This window comes from Vespula vulgaris, chromosome 23 (genome assembly GCF_905475345.1).
Source record: "Vespula vulgaris chromosome 23, iyVesVulg1.1, whole genome shotgun sequence".
Classification (NCBI taxonomy): domain Eukaryota; kingdom Metazoa; phylum Arthropoda; class Insecta; order Hymenoptera; family Vespidae; genus Vespula; species Vespula vulgaris.
In genome coordinates this window covers 185,443-203,906 of record NC_066608.1, presented here as the reverse complement: position 1 = coordinate 203,906, position 18,464 = coordinate 185,443, and positions in this window count along the sequence as shown.

The following is an 18,464-nucleotide window of genomic DNA, read 5'->3' as shown; positions in this document are numbered from 1 at the left end:
CTATTGTAGAGATTGCAAATTGGTATGTTGATTACTGTACCGGGAAAAAGAATAAAAGATGAACGCGCTTCTCTTGTTTCAAAGTCTCTTTTCGAGACGAGCTCGTTGTTCGCATCGTTTTGTTTTTCCCTTTCCTTTCGACGTTGCATCGCCTCGGATGTTTTCCGATAATATCCGTTCTCGTCTTTTTTCGCTGCGCGTCTTAATCATTGCTACGAGTCCTGCTTCTGAAAAATGTAATCCGTGTAAGTGTTCGCTTCGATATCTCTTTCGGGACGGTCCCATTAATTCCATTATTCGTTTATCAAATCCGAACGAAATTGATAACGTTCTATCTAAACGACGTTTTTAAATTCGCGCTTCAAAAATTGTTCTCGAGTCGTACGCGATTCCGAATCGAGTTTTTCGTCGAGCCCGAACGTGCAAGACGGCGATACTTTGGAATTAAGATATCGAATATACCGCATACTCGTCCCCTAAGTGGACTCTCCGATCGAGGATCGCGTTCGCGAACGAGGCTTCGATTAAACCGGACAGCCCGATTAATTCCGTCGATTCGAAGAAACGCGCCCGTGAAACGACTCGAGCGAACGGTCTCGAACGTTCCAACGTGCGCGCCAAATTTCTGACATTTTTACGACAATTAATTTCGCTCTTGAAGCGGTTGCGTGTCCGCGCGGCGAATTGGACCGTCTGCTCGGCGATTAAGAAAACGCGATAGTTGGACCGTTTTGACGCGTATACGCGTACATCCTACGGACGTTCCTACGCGAATAGACGCTCGCAACAACGAGATTCTTTTTTAGAGGCGGGTGCAAAAGGAGAACAACGAAATGAGCGGAGAGCGCCTTTTGCGCCCGTCTCCCACCCTCGATTAAAGATACAACATCGGCCACGAAGAATGTAAAATACGAAAGAAAGGAAGGACGCGCCTAGCGCCTTAAAACGGGTATCACCGGTGTGCGCGCGCGCGCGCGTGAGAGAGATCGATCAACGAAGAAGAAGGAGAAGAAGAAGAGGAGGAATCGGTAAGATAAAAGAAATACTAGGTGTACGCTTGATGAGCGATCGTTATCACGATGAAAGTGCAGTTTCGAATCGATCAACTGCAGCCGATTCACCGTCGCTTCTTTTATTAAGCTGCCAATTTCGCGGCGCCTTCTCTCTCTCTCTCCTCTCTCGCACAGACGCGCACTATTTTTTATCTAAAAAGATTCTTCGAATTTAGACCCTCTCCGAGAGAGAGAGAGAGATAGAGAAATAGATTCGTTATGGATAATCGCTGGAAGGATTCTCGATTGAAACGGGGTCGACGCGACGGCCTTGACTCGGTGTGCATCGAAAAGTCGCGATCGAGTTGTCATCTTAAATTGCTCGATAAACGGTTCGCTCTCCTTTCGGATTTCCGTTTCACCGTCATTTCACCGCGTTATTTCAAGGCGATCGATGCGCCCCGAAGAAATTCTGCAGCTCGCCTCCGTTCGAGCTTAGCCCGAGCAAGTTCGGGTGGGGGATTTCAATTTCTCGGTTCCATCAATCTCCAGAGGTCCCGGTAGCCAAGTGGAAAACGAACTCGATGACTTCCCCGTGTGACTCGGGATGAATTCGAGCCTCCTTCGAGCGGCTTTATGATCGACGAACGACCTTAACTCTCCTCGGAATTCGCGGATACGTGTCGTCTAATCTTTTTCCTTTTCTTCCACGATTCGACAAGCGGATTATACTTTAACGATTTTATTTCGAGAAGCTGAGAAAATTGAGCGAAAATCGATTACTTGATCGACCAAAGATAACGCCTCCAACGAGATCTTACCCATTCGAATTTTGAGAAACGATCGGAAGGTAACGTTCGCGCCGTATCGCGAATTTCCTTCTCGTTTTGAGGAATTTCCTGCGCCCGAACTCGTAACGCGAGCTAACGAGACTATAATTTTAGTCGTGCGTGGTCTCGGCCGTTCGTTAAAGACAACGATGCTCCGCCGTTCAATGTTCTTTGCATCTTCGTGCCTCGCTGTTCCCTCTCTCGTTCCTCGTACCGTATCCGGTCTTTCTTTCCGGCAATTACTCGCGTCGTCGTTGGCAGACCCATTATCGTCGCTAACCGATCGGCCGAGAAGCGAAGTCGAAAAGAGGGAGTTTCGCGAAATAAGCCTGGAGAGAGGAGGAGGAGGGGGAGGAGAGAGAGAGAGAGAGAGAGAGACGCTACTCCGAAGGAGTCATCGCGCGTAATTAAGAGCGTTAATGAATTTTAACTGCGCTAGCACGAGGTCCGAGTAGTACTCCCGCCGCTCGACGTTCGAGTTTTATCAAAAATTTTGCAAAAAACTTAACCGAGAGTTCATTACGCGCTTTAACGAACGTTCGCGAGCTCTTTCCGGAGCATCGGTCGACGAGGGATTTCTTTCGAATCGTATTACCATTTTCTTGCCATCCCGGAATATGCCATTAATATTCCGTTTGCGTAAACGCGCTTCTCCTTTTGACTTAGCCCCTTGTCCTTTTCCTTATACTCCTTTCTCTCTCTTCCTCGACGCCCTTTTATTTTCTCTTCTCTTAATATAAGAAAAGAATCCGAAACGTTCCTCGAGCGTCGTTCTCGTTCGCGATACGTGCGTTAATAATCCTTTATTGCGCGGACCCGCGCGTCTTCGCGAGTCGACGACTTTAATAAAAAACCTTTCAATGAGTTCGCACCTGGAATTTGATTTTTTTAATTAAGAATCCTCCTACCCTCGGAGCACCAAGGAATATTTTCACCGCCGCGTCGTCCGAGATCGGCACGGAAACCGAGTTATCCTTGCCGAAGACGTAAAACGTAAGACGCAAAGAAATCGGTACGGTCGAAACGTCATCGTCCAAAGACTCTCCCCGATCTCCTCGCTCTTCGCCTATCGTCCGTAAGCCGCGCGCTTACCGAGCCAAGAATTTTAACGATCGCGTTCGAGCGCATACTCGATGAATCTCGAAGGATGCTAACGAACTCACTTTTCGACGTTCTCTCGTACGCGAGACCACGACGGCTCGCGCGTTCCTCCTCGCCGAATTTGATTACCTCTGCCAATTGACATACAATTTGAAAGACGTTGCCGATTATTAAACGGTACACCGAGGAGAACCCGCAATGAGAGCCTACCGTCGACCGCACAGGAAGGATTCTATCACCGCTGATTTAGCTTCATTACGATTTATATTAATAATTTCGCTAATTGCCGGTTTGCCGAATTAATTGGTCGAGTCTGGGAACCGTGCGCTCATCGCGACCGCTCGCCTCGATCTTATCGCGACGATTTCGAATCCGAAGCAACGTCGAATCCGCGGGAGTCGATCGGTCGATCGATCGATCGATCGATCGACTCGTCTTCGAATATTCTTAATCCGCGACGGCGATGACTCAAGACCGAGTCAAACCGGAGGTCATAAATTCTTGGCAAGTACTACGGAGGAGAGAGAGAGAGGGGGGGGGGGGCTTTCGAATTCGTAGGCGCCTTTTCTTACGGCGCTCGGTTTCGTTCGGCTTCGTATCGAGCGAGCGTCAGGTTGAGCGGCACTGTTTAACAATGTCTGATTTACGTGGCACGAACGCTAAACACACAATCGCGGCGGCCCTACTCACGAGAACTTTAGGCAAGTCGACGTGCAGCCGGTTGGTCGGACAAGGCTAAAGGTGGGCCAGGATTGGTCGACTAGAGCGGAAATCGATGGAATGCAGTTCTTCGGGCTACGCTAAGGAAAGAGACGGAGGGAAGGAGATCGGAAGAGAGGGTGGGGGAGGGGCAGAGGAGAGAGAGAGAGAGAGAGACGAGAAAAAAAGAACGAAGCTGACTGGTAACCTGGCGCGATCAACGCGCCGATAAAACACGTTGCCGAGGTGCTTACGATCGACCGACCAGTCGATACGCTCTCGCTCCCACAAAAATGAATCATAAGCGTTCGTGGTAAGTAACGACGAGCCTGTCTCTCGTCGTTGTCTATCGACCGAGAAGAATCCTTCGAGTCGATCGATCGTTAATTAGGGACAGGTGCGAAACGTCGAAAGGATCGATCGTCGCCTCGACCAACGAATTCCCGTTATCCTCGTTCGCTCTCGATAAGCGCTTCTTTTCTCTCTCCCTCTCTTTCCGAAACTTACGAGACTTTTTTCGAATTCTTTCGGGCGGTAACGTCGAGATCCTCTTCGGCGTGGGCTATAGTTATATCGTAAATATAGGGGTTGCCGTACCGGATAATCCAACAAAGTTTATCGGTGGAAAGCGAGTCGTCGGGTCAAGCTCGCGTTCGAGGTCACGGTGCGTCTCGAAACGTTTCTCTATCGACTCTCTTCCCCCAATCGATTTATACTTACTTTCGTTTCGTCTCCTTCTTTCTCCCAGCGTCGAATTTCCAAGGCGAGAGAGTCGTCTTGGAGAAGCTTCACCGTCGACCTTGAAATTCCCTGACGAAAAAATCGAGTCGGAAGGCGTCGCGATTCGATGCGCTACCAAAGACTACGACGAGCGATCATTACATCTTCGTGATCTCCGCGTTTTGAATTTGTCGTTGTCGAACTCGTAAAAGAGACGACTCGCGCGTTACACGCGATAGCTCGCGCGATAGGGATCAAGAGTCTCGAATAAAGAGAAGAGGAGGAAGAAGAAGAAGGACGAGGACGGAACGGATGGCTTCCGGAGGACGGGGTGGAGGTAAGGAGGGACTCGCGTCCACGACCATAGACTACGGCACTGGGCCGTGAAGGAGAGATACACTTTTTGTGGGTTTCTAGGCCGCTAAGGAGCGAATGAATGAACACGGCTCTTCGTAATCCATTCATGCTTCAAGAGGGTACACCCTCCTCCTCCTCCTCCTCCTCCTCCTCCTCCTCTTCTTTTGCTTCTCCTTCTCCTTCCGTCTTCTCGAAGGAGACGCAAGAGAGAAGGAATGGGTGGAAAGGAGCTAAGGAGAGAAAGAGAGAGACGGAGAGCTAGAGACCCCTCATCTCGACGGGATCCTTCCATGTAACTCGCGCTGTTATATTTTGTTTGTCTGCTTCCGAGGAACCCTCCGGATCCCTCTTTCTCTCTCCCTCCCTCCCTCCCTCCCACCCTTCCTCTCTCTTTTCTCATCCTTCGTACTCCCCCTTCCCTTTTCTCCCTCGTGTTAGACCTCACTTAGAGCCCGGGATCTGGGTCAGATTATATGTATACAACTTGTTGAGGCATCGGGCCATCGAGTATATCTGGAGTACCCTGGCGCCTCCATTCCATAGCTTCCTCGGCTTCTTCCTCCTCCTCCTCCTCCGCCTCCGTCACTTTGCTTTTTTGCTTTCGAGATTTGCAAATTGAGTTACGCTCTGTTATAGCGACGACGGTAGTGGGATCTTTTCTCCTTTTGTTCGTGTTTTTTCCTACGTGATGTCTCGCGTCAGCTGACATCTGCCTTTCAAAACGAAGAAACAGAGGAATCGTCTTTTGTCAGATTCTTCAATTACGACGAAACGAGAAGGCGAGCTGTAATCGCGAAGTAAAACGTACCGAAGACAATCGACGAGACCAAAGTTTATCGGGGCGAATAGAAATTATATTCCCAAGGTGGAAACGGTCTCTATGAAATCGTAGACTCGGAACACGTATATGCATCCTTCGGGAATATCTACGCAAGATGATTAACGCGATGTAATCTCATTAGAGAGGATCGATCCTCCGAGGATCCCGACTCGATTTTCCATAGAGTTACGCGACGATTTATTAAGGATTTACGTGCAGATAGGTGCAAGGAGAAAAGCAAATATCGTAACGCTCGACGCGACGAGTAAAGTGGAAGCTATATATAAATGTTTTTTGTTCGATGCAGCAGGACGGTTCGTTAATTTCCACGATGAAATTCTGGGCTCCGCCAGGCCGAAGTAACGAGTTCGAGCGTTCTAGCGAGCTACGGATTCGTCTAAGAGAAAGAGATGGAGAGAGAGAGAGAGAGAGCACGTTAATGAGCAAACGCGCGACTTATCTCTTCCTTTGCACCGCATCGACAAGATATAACGTCGTTTTATGAGTTACGCTCGGAAAATACGCTTCTTTTCCCTTCTTCTATCTCGCATAATTATTAAATACATCGAACGGCCGTGAGAAAACGCGATATTAAGACCGTTTCGACGTCGGAAGACACCGTGAGATTCGGGTCAACCAGAGAGGAAATCATTCCTAGACCGTTGAATCATTTCCTGTCGCTTCGGGCAGACTGGTCGCGTTCGCGAGTAGTACCGAGTAAAAGTTTGAAAAACTTTAATACCTAGGCCTAGGTTTCGTCGTACTTCCTAATCGGCAGGAATTCCTAAACGTAGTCTCGCGTCAACGATAAAACGAGCGAGAATCGAACGCTTTTTTCACGACGTCGAGGCGACAAAAGAGTTTTGTACCAAGGAGAGCCGTACAAGATGAAAGAAAACGAAAAGAAAAGAGCGAAGGAGGAGGAGGAGAAAGCACTGGTTTCGCTCTCGCAAATCCGCCACCCAAGAAGCTCTCGCAGAACTTGGAGTCTCGCGATCGAGTCGTGCTATCTCTCGTGGCTTCTAAAATTAGCCAGGCTCCTCCGGCATCTCACCGTCCACGATATTATTCCTCGTATTCATAAACCTCCGATTATGAGCGTGAATGGGCCGAGTCTCGAGAGAAAAATTGACAACGAGCCAGTCTGTTAGTTTATCTCATCGCGACTATCTCTGGCTACGCGAGATATACAAAGAGACAAAGAGGTGACTTCTTCTTCTTCTTCTTCTCTTCTCTTCTTCTCCTCCTCTCGTCTTATTCTTCTGGCTTGGTTTCGCGCAGAGAAAGGAAGATCGCGGGGCCTCCTTCTCGCAGAGCTTACTACGCGAGAGTATATCGATAATAGGAAATATCGAATAGGTCGGTTTACATCGCATCGATCAAAGCGTTCTTCGCCGACAAATATAATATTTCGATGAAAGGGAGTCGAAACCGGTTTCTCGCGCGAGCATAAAGACGGCCAGTATCCTCTTTGATATCGCGTATGCGAGAAGGAGGGAATATGAGAGAGAGAGAGAGAGAGAGAGGAGGAGAGAGCGAGCGAAGATAGGAGAGGGGAGAGGTCGATTCGCAAGCTCGTCGTTCGACCTTTCTCAAAAGTTCGGCTACGTTTCGTTCTCGAGGCGTACCGGCCCGACTCGCTTCGAACGCCAAGAAAGGCCTCCCTCCTCTCCTCTTGCTTCTCCCACGTAGATGGAGGAGGATGAGAGAGAGAGAGAGAGAGAGAGAGCGCTCCGCGAGGGTCGGCGCTTTTTGCTCGTCTGAAATGTCGCCGCCAAATGTGCGAAGGAGAGGCTACTTCTTCTCGCACGCCGTTTTGCGCCTAATTGAAAGCGACAGTGACCCACTTATACCACCTAGAGAGCGCCAAGTTTCTTTCTCGCTTCTTCCTTCCTTCCTTCCTTCCTCCCTCCCTCCCTCCCTCCCTCCGCGACAGCGCCGTTTCGTAAAAACTCCTGCGCCATCTAATACGCTTATTTGGTCTGTGGGAATGCTTCGATCACGCGTTTTACTTTTACTTCGTCGTTCAACGATTCCGAGTCATACGTATCTCGAGTTTATCGAATCGTAATTACGGATCGATAAGATACAGGTTGTACGCTTTCGAACGGAGAGTAGAAAAATAACGAGATCGAGAAGCGAATCGTCGGCGAAGAGGAACGATAATAATGACATCGACGATAACGTTCCTTCCGTAATACAAACACCGAAAGGATTTCGAGAATCCGAAGGAGTCTCGTGATCGGACCGATCGAAGAGTATCTACACGATCGAGAACCGTGTATTTGTACACGTTCCGTGCGTAATTACTATTGGCCGGATAGAAAGAAACGGATTCGAGAGACAGAGAGATAAATAGAAGGAAGAGAGGGAGAGAGACGGAGTCCGGCAACTACCGACTTATTATTTCTTAGTGATTTTCTGAATTGCACCGGGCACGAACGCGAGCGACGTCTTCGTGACGTAAACGAGATAATGGCTTCCACTCGTGTACCCACGATGTAGACATAATGACGACGGTCTTTGGATTATAGTTTGGCCAGTAACTCTCAACTTGCTCGGCGATCTCGGAATTGTTAATATCCTTGGTAAAGAATAACGACCTAGCTCGTTATAATCGAATCTACGTCGATTAAAGACGCGACGAAGGAGAACGAATCGATCGATCACTCTCGACGTCGAGATATGTCATCGCGGTCCAACGAGTCGGCTTACTTCGCGAGCGACGTCTTCGCGCTACGGAACTGTTTACGTGCAAGAGTCAAAAAATTGTCGAAAAGGATCGAAAGAGAAAAAGTCCGAGGGAGAAGGAGCTCGATGAGTCGACTAATTGCGATCGGTGATCGATAAGAAGAGGGTGCTCGAGAAAATCGGTGGACGGAGGTACGCGGAACGAGACCGAGGAAGTCGAAGGTGGAAACGGTACGACGGAATAAGTAAGAACGTTAGAGGGTCGGATGAACGGAGACAAGGCGAAGTCGGAAAAAAGATAAGTACCTGTCGGGGCACGGCTTTTCTCTTTGGGTCCGCCATTAGAGCAATTTTAACGTCTTCGGCGGGGCGGCAAAAAATGCCGGTGAGTCGTTGCGCTAGACTGAAGAATGATCGGAGAGGCGCCGAACCACCTTCGTTTTCTTCTCCCGTCCTTCTTCTCTCGTCTCTCTGTCTCTTTCTCCTCGATCCAAGCCGGCCGTTTCATCCTTGTCTCGGTCTCTTGGCCAGAAAACGCTCCCCTCGCCATCTTCCTGCTCGCTCTCCGAGCGTTCTTCTCTCTCCCTCTCGCCCATCGGCACGGCGCTCTCTCGGACTCGTTAGATTTACCCCGGGATTGCGTTTCGCGCTATTACGACTCTCGGAACACCCCCGCCCTCGGCTCCTCTTGCGCTCCACTTCTTCGTTCGCTTTTACGGCTCCTCCTCGAGTTCCTTCTCTCCTTTTTCCTCCTCGATCGATCGAGTACACGCATACGTGGCTCGCGCTCGTCCGCGCCGAGCCTCGAATAATTGGTTTGTCAGTCGGGAACGATCGCGTCAAAGGATAATACTTGTCAACGGGACCGCATATATGAATGCATTATGCGCGCTCCTGTCCGTCGCTACGTGGATCTCGGCCCTTTATGATAAGTAAGCCGAAAGATTCCGCTCCTTTTCTTTTCCTACCGTCCCTTCGCTCTCCGACTTTACGGTCGAGCAATTCCGTCTTCGATGGGGAAAAGCCACCTGGTTCTTGCCGCTTCGAAACGTAATTTTCTATGGGCACGATTACGTCCTGCGTTAATTTTTACTGAACGAGCGGCAACGCGAAAAACTTGCCATTTTTCAGAGCCCGAAAAAAAGAAAATCGTGAATCTACGAAGATCTTTAGACGGGATCAGGTATATCCTCGAACAGACCGAGGAGCCATCCGTCTCGGTCCCCACGCTGTACGTTGGAAGATATATTATTCTCGAAGGGGGTGGTAACACTTGTTTGATTCAATTCCAGGAACACGCTTCGAGGCGGCGGCTCAATTTTTCTTTCCGCCGAGACCGCATGGACCGCCGATGGCTTCGCATATATTCTCTCGACGTCTTAACGCAACGAGTTTCGTTTCGGTTTCTTTACCGAACGGTCGCAAGGACGAAACTCTTTTCGCTCCCGACTTACGTAAGATCTAACACGAGTATTTTTATCAAAAATATCGTCGGATTTCGTCGTTAATTGGCAACCTTTCCGAAACGTAAATCTACAAAAAGATATTCTCCGACGAGTAGGAGAAGCGGCCGGAGGCATCTTCGATTTTTGCGTGACGAGGAGAGAAAGAGGAGGACGAATAAAGAGGAACGAGAGGGAAGCCGAGGGAGAGGCGCCTTCCTCTCTCCACGTGGTCGTCCGAGTAGGTCCGCAGGACGAGAAGATCCGTCCTTTCCGCCGGCACGTGGCGGCTCGCGTATTTCAATAATAGCAGGAATTAAATTCGGGGCTTCCTCGTTCGCTCTCCCTCTCTTTCTCCTTTTTTCCCCCGTTCTCTCTCTCTCTCTCTCTCTCTCTCCTTTTCCCGACAGTCACGACGAAGAGGCGATACGCTTTCTTTCCTCTACCTCCCCGACCTTTCGCCTCTTTTTTCTCTCTTTCTGCCCCGTTCCTTGCCTTTTTTCGGGACGCACAATCGGGACGAACGCGTGCCCGTGGATCCGTGCGGGTCCACGTGACACCTTTTGCCTTCGCTCTCTCGCAGACTCCACTTTTACGCGCGCTCTCTCGCTCTCTTTCCCGAACCTCCTCTCATTCAGGTAGACCCCCAGAGTCCACGTCCCTCCGATTATGCCACGAACGACGGAGGAACATCCTGCTAAAACTGCCACCTACCTCCCCTCCTCCGCCCCTCGTTCAGGTAGCCGCATGAATTTGATTGCAACAGGTTGTTTCGCTTCCCTCTTCGGACCCACCTGTGATCTCGTCCGTGCTCTCTCTTTCTCTCTTTCGGATCGGACACGGAATGGCCTCGTTTCCTTTCGATCTTGGAATCCTTCCTAGATCGATCGATATCGCATCCTCCTTCGAACGCGCGTGCATCTCCCTCATCGATCCGTTTCGCGAAATTTTTCTTCCAAAATTCGATGTCTTATCCGCGCGACGGGGTTCCGACCCGTTTGCGTGCCGAGAGGTAAGTGTACGGAATACGTTCGTTATCGCGAGTAAAGGTCGCTCGATACATAAGAGAGACGCAAACAATGAGAGATGTTATCGACGAACGTAAACATTCGAACGACGGATTACGCGTTCGTTCGTTCGTTCGTTCGTTCGTTCTTTAGCAAAACAATAAACGAGAGAGTCGCGATAAATTCCTATCGCGTACAAATATAGTACGTACGACGTCGACGTTGCCTCGGTCAACCGTGTTTCTTCGAGCGCTTCGTCGATGGATTAGGTCGAGGCGTACAACGGGTGGGAAATAAATAAGGTCGGACGTTGGACGTAAAGAATCGTCTTAATTCGCGAGCAAAGCGCGAACCAACGAGTGCGCATTTTACGTTGGTCGAATGGGACCGTAAGTGCGATTCGCAAAGGGGGAAGCGGTGGCACGTAAATACGTTTGTTAATTCCGAAATGAAAGGTGCTCGGTAAAAGTAATTAGGAGCGGAAGGCAGCCGTCTCTTAAAGAGCAAAATATCCATGACGCTCGTTTGCTCATGCAAATGCGATAGATTTTCGATAAACGCGGCCATCCTCCGCATCGACGCAGCTCGTAATATTCCGAGCATTACGAGAGGGCTGGAATCTGCTCGTTCGAAGGCGGTGCAGCGTAAAGCGCGAGAGCGTTCCCTCTCCGTAAACACCTGTAAACGAAGGAAACCTACGACGTTACGAGGGTCGCCTCGTTACGGCCGAGGGGACGTTGCATATTGTTTCCCATGCCCTAAACGTAATTCGATAAATGTGCGACGTCGCGAAAGTAAATCTTCCTTTCGAGAGAAAGACCACGGTCCCTGCTCCTCCAAAGCGAGCATACTTCAAAGCGTATCGCGAGCGATTTTTTACAAACTTTCTTCTCCCCTTTGCACGTATCTGCGTACGTTCGTCGATAGTCGGAAAGCTTTCGGATCCTTCTTAAGCGAGTCTAAGAGCGAGGCTAAAACGCGACTCTACGTTATCGATCTACGATATTCGCCGTTGGACGGATCGATTCTCCGTCCCGAGAACGACGCGATTCACCCAGCTGCGCGCGACCGATCTCCTCCCCTCCTCCCTCCTCCTCCTGCTCCTGCTCCTCTCATTACGAAGGATTCACGGTGCAGCGGCGAGGAGCGTCGCGCGTTGTCCGCCCGTAACGTCGCTCTCATGAATAATAACGCCGGTAACGCCGTAAACGACAGTTTATGATGTATCAGTTAATAGTCTTCTCTCCTAGAGACCACTTAGACGAGCCTTGGTAGTTCGAGTGGCCGACCGTATATTTTATTCATGAAACGCCGAGAACAGACCCCCGCGCGCTCTCTCCTCGATCTCTCGTCTCTCTTACCTCGAATATCCATGAAATTGGTTCTTCGTTCCAAAGTTCGAAAAAGCAAGATTCGTTAGGTATTACGAAACTCTCAAAGAGTTTTCGGCTTTCGATAAATCAAAGAGGTCTTTTCGTCGGGCAACGCGATCAGCTTTAGTTGCTCGTAATTAGAAGCGAAACGATTCGATCGTCGCAACTTTTTAAGACGGAACAAAAGGGACGGGCCAGGAGGAAAAAGGGGGGTTAAGGTAAATATACTCGACGTCCTGGTATCGTTATTACCGAGCCGGTACTGTTATTACCTTCGCGATAACGCGTAATGAATGAGAGAAAACGAGCGCTCCATTATCGATAATTTCCCCTCAGGTGCATCGTACCCTTAATGTTCTTGCTTAGGCGGTTTTCTAATATCGTCGTAAAGCAGCCATCTCTCTCTCTCTCTCTCTCTCCCGCCCTCCTTCGCAGCCCTCTTCCTTATCCAGCCGTCCGAGTCGACGTAAACCGTGCCTAGCATCTAGCAACAATGGTAGATCGAGATAAGGCGCGTTCTGCAAATATTTCTAGCGCGAAACGCACTTGACACATATCCCATCGATGGGTCTGCGATATTATCGACGCGAGACGAAAGGCCGGAAGGGTTGCGGAGGGTGGAAAGGCGAGGGCTCGGAGAATAACGGGATTCCTATTGGAAGGCACGCTCCCACGATTCACGAGAGATCAAGATCCGTCCTTCGTTGTCGAGGCATAACGGGTGACGGCATAGAAAAAGGTTAAGGTACTAGGGAAAGAGGAGACGACGGTAAGGAGGAGAATCAAGACGGAGAAAAAGTCGATGAAGGAAGAAAGGGAGCTTTCGTCTTTTACTTAGCCACGTATACGGATGAAAACTATACCGATGGCGTGAAACTCGAACTCGAGCAAAGAGAGAAAGGTGGAGGAGGACTTGCGCGTACGCGAACGAGCAAACGAATCTCGCTTGTTTTTCAAAAGAGAGGAGCCGTTTCTCCGGAGGCCTTCGCCACCGACGTATATAACGTATCTAGTTACCTGCTCCTGTCATCGGGATGATTCACCGTTAATTCGTAGGATGGATATTTGTATGGGCGCGCGGACACGGAACGGAGAGAGAGAGAATGTTCCTTTACCTACGTCGAAAGAAATATCGTTTACCAGTCGCGCGAGCGAACGCTCCGCGAGATGAAAGGCCGAACGCCGCGTTCCGAATAATTTATTTTCTACGCCGAGTTACCAAATTCCGCGGGGCGCGTTTCGTCGAAACGAAAGCGGTGACTCGTGTTTCTTCTCTTTCTCTTTTCATCGAAGCTTCGCCGTCTCGCAGATTATCTCAAAGATTCGCGATTCTATCGACTTTCTTCTTCTCCGTCGAAGCATCTCTCTCTCTCTCTCTTACCCACTGTGCCGTACGAAAAGTCTCGAAATCACGAGTGAATCTCCGACGCGTTCCCGAGCTTCGTCATTATAGACGGTGACTCAGAGTGCCGCAAAACCAGTTTTCGTAGCTCCTATCCTTCCTTTTTTTGCGCCACACGGTATATGACGTTACGTTCCGAGTTACCAATTGCAGGCGAAGCGACGGAGCCTCTTCTTCTCCTCCCACATCCGATGGAATTTGCCGGGTAAACAGGTTCAAAGTGTTTCCTACGTTAAGGTGTCACTGTGTCAGTGTTATAAAGAAGAGCGTATGGCTTGATTCGTCGATCACGAAGAACCTCTCGCTCCTTCTAAATTTGTCTCTCGCTCTTCTCTCTTCGTTCATTGGCGTACGAGCGTGCTCGTTAAGTCGTGAATAATTTTTAGCTCGAAAGGGCCAGAGATACTCGACGTACCAACGGTAGGAAGGTAGGTAGGTAGGTAGGTAGGTAGGTAGGAAGGTAGGTAGATAGGTAGGTAGGTAGGTAGGTAGGTAGGCAGGTAGGTAGGTAGGTAGGTAGATGGGTAGGTACGTACGAGAGGAAAGTGAAAGGGTGACGGGTGACGGTAACTCGATATAGGCGACTCGAAATTTTCGTTTAAATCGCCACTCGCTCGATGTCGATGTCTTTATTAATGAAGGAGAGGCGGCACACACGCGCGCACACGCACATCGGGCGTCGTACTCGTCCGCTTGGAAAAGCAGTTACTCGTCTCTCACCGACTGGATATTTGAATCGGTGCTGATTGGAGGTTTCGCGGTGTTGTTTGCTTTTCGGCCGACGAAAAATCCGACCGCGATGAATAGGCGTTCCAGAAACGTGTTTCGTGCTCTCTCTATTGCGAGAGAACGAGAAGGAAAACATATCGAAGGAGAAGAGGAATCTTTTTGCGAATTTTCTCTCTCTCTCTCTTTCTTTCTCTTTCTCTCTCGAATTTCCGAGATTCTCGTAAACCGGACCGAACGAGAAAATTATCCTGTTCGTCGTTTAACACTCGACGAAGGGGTCGTTCGATTATATAGATCGCTTCGAGATCGAAGGGAGGAAATTGAAAAATCGACAAAACGATTTTCCTCGAGATATCCCGTTGCATGCTCGTACGGTTGAGGAGGAGACGCGAGCGCGAGGAGCGCGAGGAACGCCATTTTCAAAATCGCAAAGTCTTCGACCTCATAAAGAATTCAAGGCCAGTCACCCGATCGGGCACCGTCCGCCGCCCATCTTTCTTCGCGAGACGAGATCGACGAAGGCCTCGCTCGCTGGTTCGCACGAGATCACCGAAATCCAGTGTGGACCAACGAAAAATCTTTATTTGTCGAGAGTTTGCCGTGAAGCACGCTCGGGCGATTCTACACGATGTCCGAGATGTAAAGGGACTCGAAAAGAAAAAATAAGTACGAAGAGTACGAAGAAGAAGAAGAAGAAGAGGAGGAGAAGGAGGAGGAGGACTGGCCTTAAAGAAGTAAAGAAGAAGAAGAAGAAGAGGGAGAAGGAGGAGGAGGAGGAGGAGAAAAAGAAAAAAAGAAAGAAAAGGAAAAAAAGAAAAGTCGAAGGCACGAATCGAGATGCAATTTGATCCCGGGGAAGACGCGGGGGCAGGTTGGAAGCTGGTTAGACGCGGTTTTCGACGTCGAACTCGCTCGCGATCCGCGAGGAGACTGCATCACCGTCAGCCGAAACTCGGTAGTCGTTGGATTCGCTTGACGTGAATGAGGCGACAGCCATTGTCCCTCGTGTTCCTCGTGCTCTTGCTCTTGCTCTCTTTGATCGCCAACATAATATGGGAGTCCCGCGTGCGCGCGGTGCCTTTTTTAAAACGTAAGAGGAGAGCTTCGAGAGGGTCGAGGGAACGCGAGCTCCTCTTTTTCCTTCCTTCCTTCCTTCCTCTTCGATGCCATTGGCAGTAAGTACGCACCGTCCGGAGCTGGAAACGAGTCCCGCGGAAAGAATGCGGGTCTAATTGGTCAGAATGGAAGGAGACGCCTTTTCTCACACGTATTTCGGCTCTGTCGTGCTATTTGCGGAGAAAGTCACGCATACTAATTAGATCGGGCGACGATACAATGACGTACGCAACGAATGAGACGTTTCAAGAACGAATGAGACGGAGCGAGCGACGCATCGAACGTCAAACCATTGGCGTAGTCCCGAATCGCCTGACGAAACGGCGTCCCCACTTTTTTTTCTTTGTTCCCGGTGTAAATTCTAAATACGAGAATCGTACTACTATGTCGGGACGCATCGTAGGAGCCGAATAGGAGGGATTATGGGAGGATCGAAGGTGCGTACGAAATGGACTCCCGGGGTATTCCCTCTTGTCCTGCGCCTTTTTTCAGCTTCGAACGATACTCGATTACGCGACGCAAGGAAAAAATAATAACGCGAGAGCAAGCTCGAAAGTCTCTCTTAATCTTTCACCTAATTCGACGCGACTGCTCCCAATGCGTATCGTTCTTATAATAAACGTGCCACGAAACGGGCTGCATTAAATAGGCTCGCAGGGTGGACGGGGGCAAAAGTAACGACGTCGTGGTGGCTTAACCGTTGCCAGATGTTACACCAATACCACGAAAACCGCTCCGTGTTACGCGCCTCGTATTATTACCGTACATTTACGACATCTTTACACCAGTGTCCGCAACAGGTTGCCGCAGCACCCTCGCTTTCTCCCTTTCTACCTCTAGCTCCCTCTTTGTCTCTCTCTCTCTCTCTCTCTCTTTCTTCCTTTCTCCGCATTTGCTACGCATGCAGCAAATCCAATAAGTTGTGCAACGTAAAACGAAGCGATTCTCTTGGAAATAGGATTATTTCGTCGAAAGGATTTTACGTCGCGCGACGTAAAACAAAGAATGTAAATTTTACGCAAGATTTAATTTCGATTTGTCGAGATTGAAGGTATCGAGCGCGTTTGAAGTACGTAAAACGATTCGCGGGATGAAATCGTAGAACCGTGTACTAGGAAAAGTTCTTCGTCGAATCGTTATCGCCGAAAGGGATGCGTAAGGGAGAGTCGAACGAATGGAATCAGGGGGCTTCGTGCTTGATCGGGTTCGCAGGATCGATCGAATTAATGAAAGGTGGACGCGCGTAATTAAATCGCCTTGGAATCGGCAGGCCCTTCTAATGAATATTCCGGGGCGACTCGTAAGCCAAGCTTGCGAGTTTCTCTTGCGATTAGGGTGTATCGAGCCTTGTCATCTTTCTCGATTCCTCCCAAGTCGGCCCTTTAATCGGTCAGCGAATTTCGAAAGTTCTTAAACTCCAAAGTAAAACGGACATCAATCGGGAGACCTCTCTAATCGAACGCGAATCCCGTTGGAATAAATTTTTCGTTCGATTTGATCGTCTAAGGACGTGGAGAGGACGGAGAAGGAGTAGACACGGCGGTATCGAGACGAACGTGGCGAATTCGCTAGCCCAAAGTCGCGTCTCGGAGGACGAATCGAAAGAAGGGAGAATCGCGGAGTGGCAGCCTTCGCTCTCTCTCTCTCTCTCTCTCTCTCTCTCTCTCTCTCTCTCTCTCTCTCTCTCGTAGAAAGAACGAGGATAATGAGGAGGTTTGCGAAGGTGGTTTGGAACGCGTGATTCGTAGTACCAACGTAAAACGAGAGAGAGAGAGAGAGAGAACGAAGCGGAGGAAGAGAACTCGATTGTCCCGCGAGCGTTCTCGTTCCCGTAAAATCCCCTTAAAAATTCCTCATCTCCCTCGCGATATCATGTCGCCGGATAATTTCTGTGCGATTCGCTTTTGTAAATTGCTTTCCTGCACGAATTTAATTGACTCTCGCCAAAGAGAGAACCCGCTATTCGTCTTCCGTGCCACTTACGTACGTATGTATTGTACGTAGGTACGTACGCAAAGATTTAACAATTTGTAATTTCTCGACATCCGTCTCCCCGTTCGATTAAATTTTGAAGCACGACCGCAAATAGTTCCTTATTAAGAGTTTCTACGATATTCTGGCCGCTATCTTCTTTTTTTTCGTAGCGTCGAAGAAAGAAAAAAATGAAGAAACTAAATTCAGTTTCTAGGAAATACTAATCGCATAACGTAGCTGCAAGTTCGAGACGGTCCATTAATGTTGTGAATTCTTGCATCACAACAAAATATTTGCTTTTCAGCGGGGCCCTGTTTGTATAGGTTCCACTAACGGTGCCCCAAGGTCTCTCTCAGCTTCTTTCTTTCTTTCGCCCTCTCTTTTTCTTGCGGAGAATCTTTCATCTCCCTTTCTTCGGCTCTCCGTGTCTTACTAACCGGCCTAAAAACGTACGGCCACAAATAACACGTGGTCCACACGGTCGATGCTCGTCGTCTACTTTCGTCTTCTAGCTGTTCTAGCAAGCTGCTTCTCCTCGCTTCGATTCTATCTCGTTACGCGTACATCGATCGGACGAAAATTAAATTAAACCGATACTCCGTATCCTCCGAAGAAGCTGTAAAATCAACGAGCTCGGTCCGCCTCGTTATCGTTTCGCTTTACATCGGACAAGCATAGGACGAGGCAGGGTGCGTCTCTTCGACTCGATACCAGTAGAAATGATCGCGCGCAACTCTCGCGATTATCGCTAATTTCGCGTAATGAGCGCGGCTTATCTCGCTACAAGGAGAGCGCTCGCCGTCGCCGAAGATCAAGTCATTTACGTTTGCATTACGATCGCATTACGATTACGCGGTCTAGTCATTTTCTACGGTTCGTAATGGGCTTCGTAGCGCACGGAGAAACATTTTGCAACTCGGCCCGCGCGTTTTATTCGTTCCGCGGCTCTTTTCTCGGCGCCTCGAGCGTTCCTCGAGCGCGACTTGGCACGCTTTTTCACTTGGCACGTTCGAAAGAGGAGATGCGAGCATAACGAGTACGTAATAGTTCGGCCATTTCTCATACACCCGATAGATCGTTCCTCCGAGGGAGTTTACGATTCGTTTGTAATATTAGCATAACGTTATTTTTTCTTCTCGTCTCTCGACGGATATCGAATTTCTCGAAAAGTACATCAGTCGATATTTCTAGCCGGGGGGTAGACGAAAGGA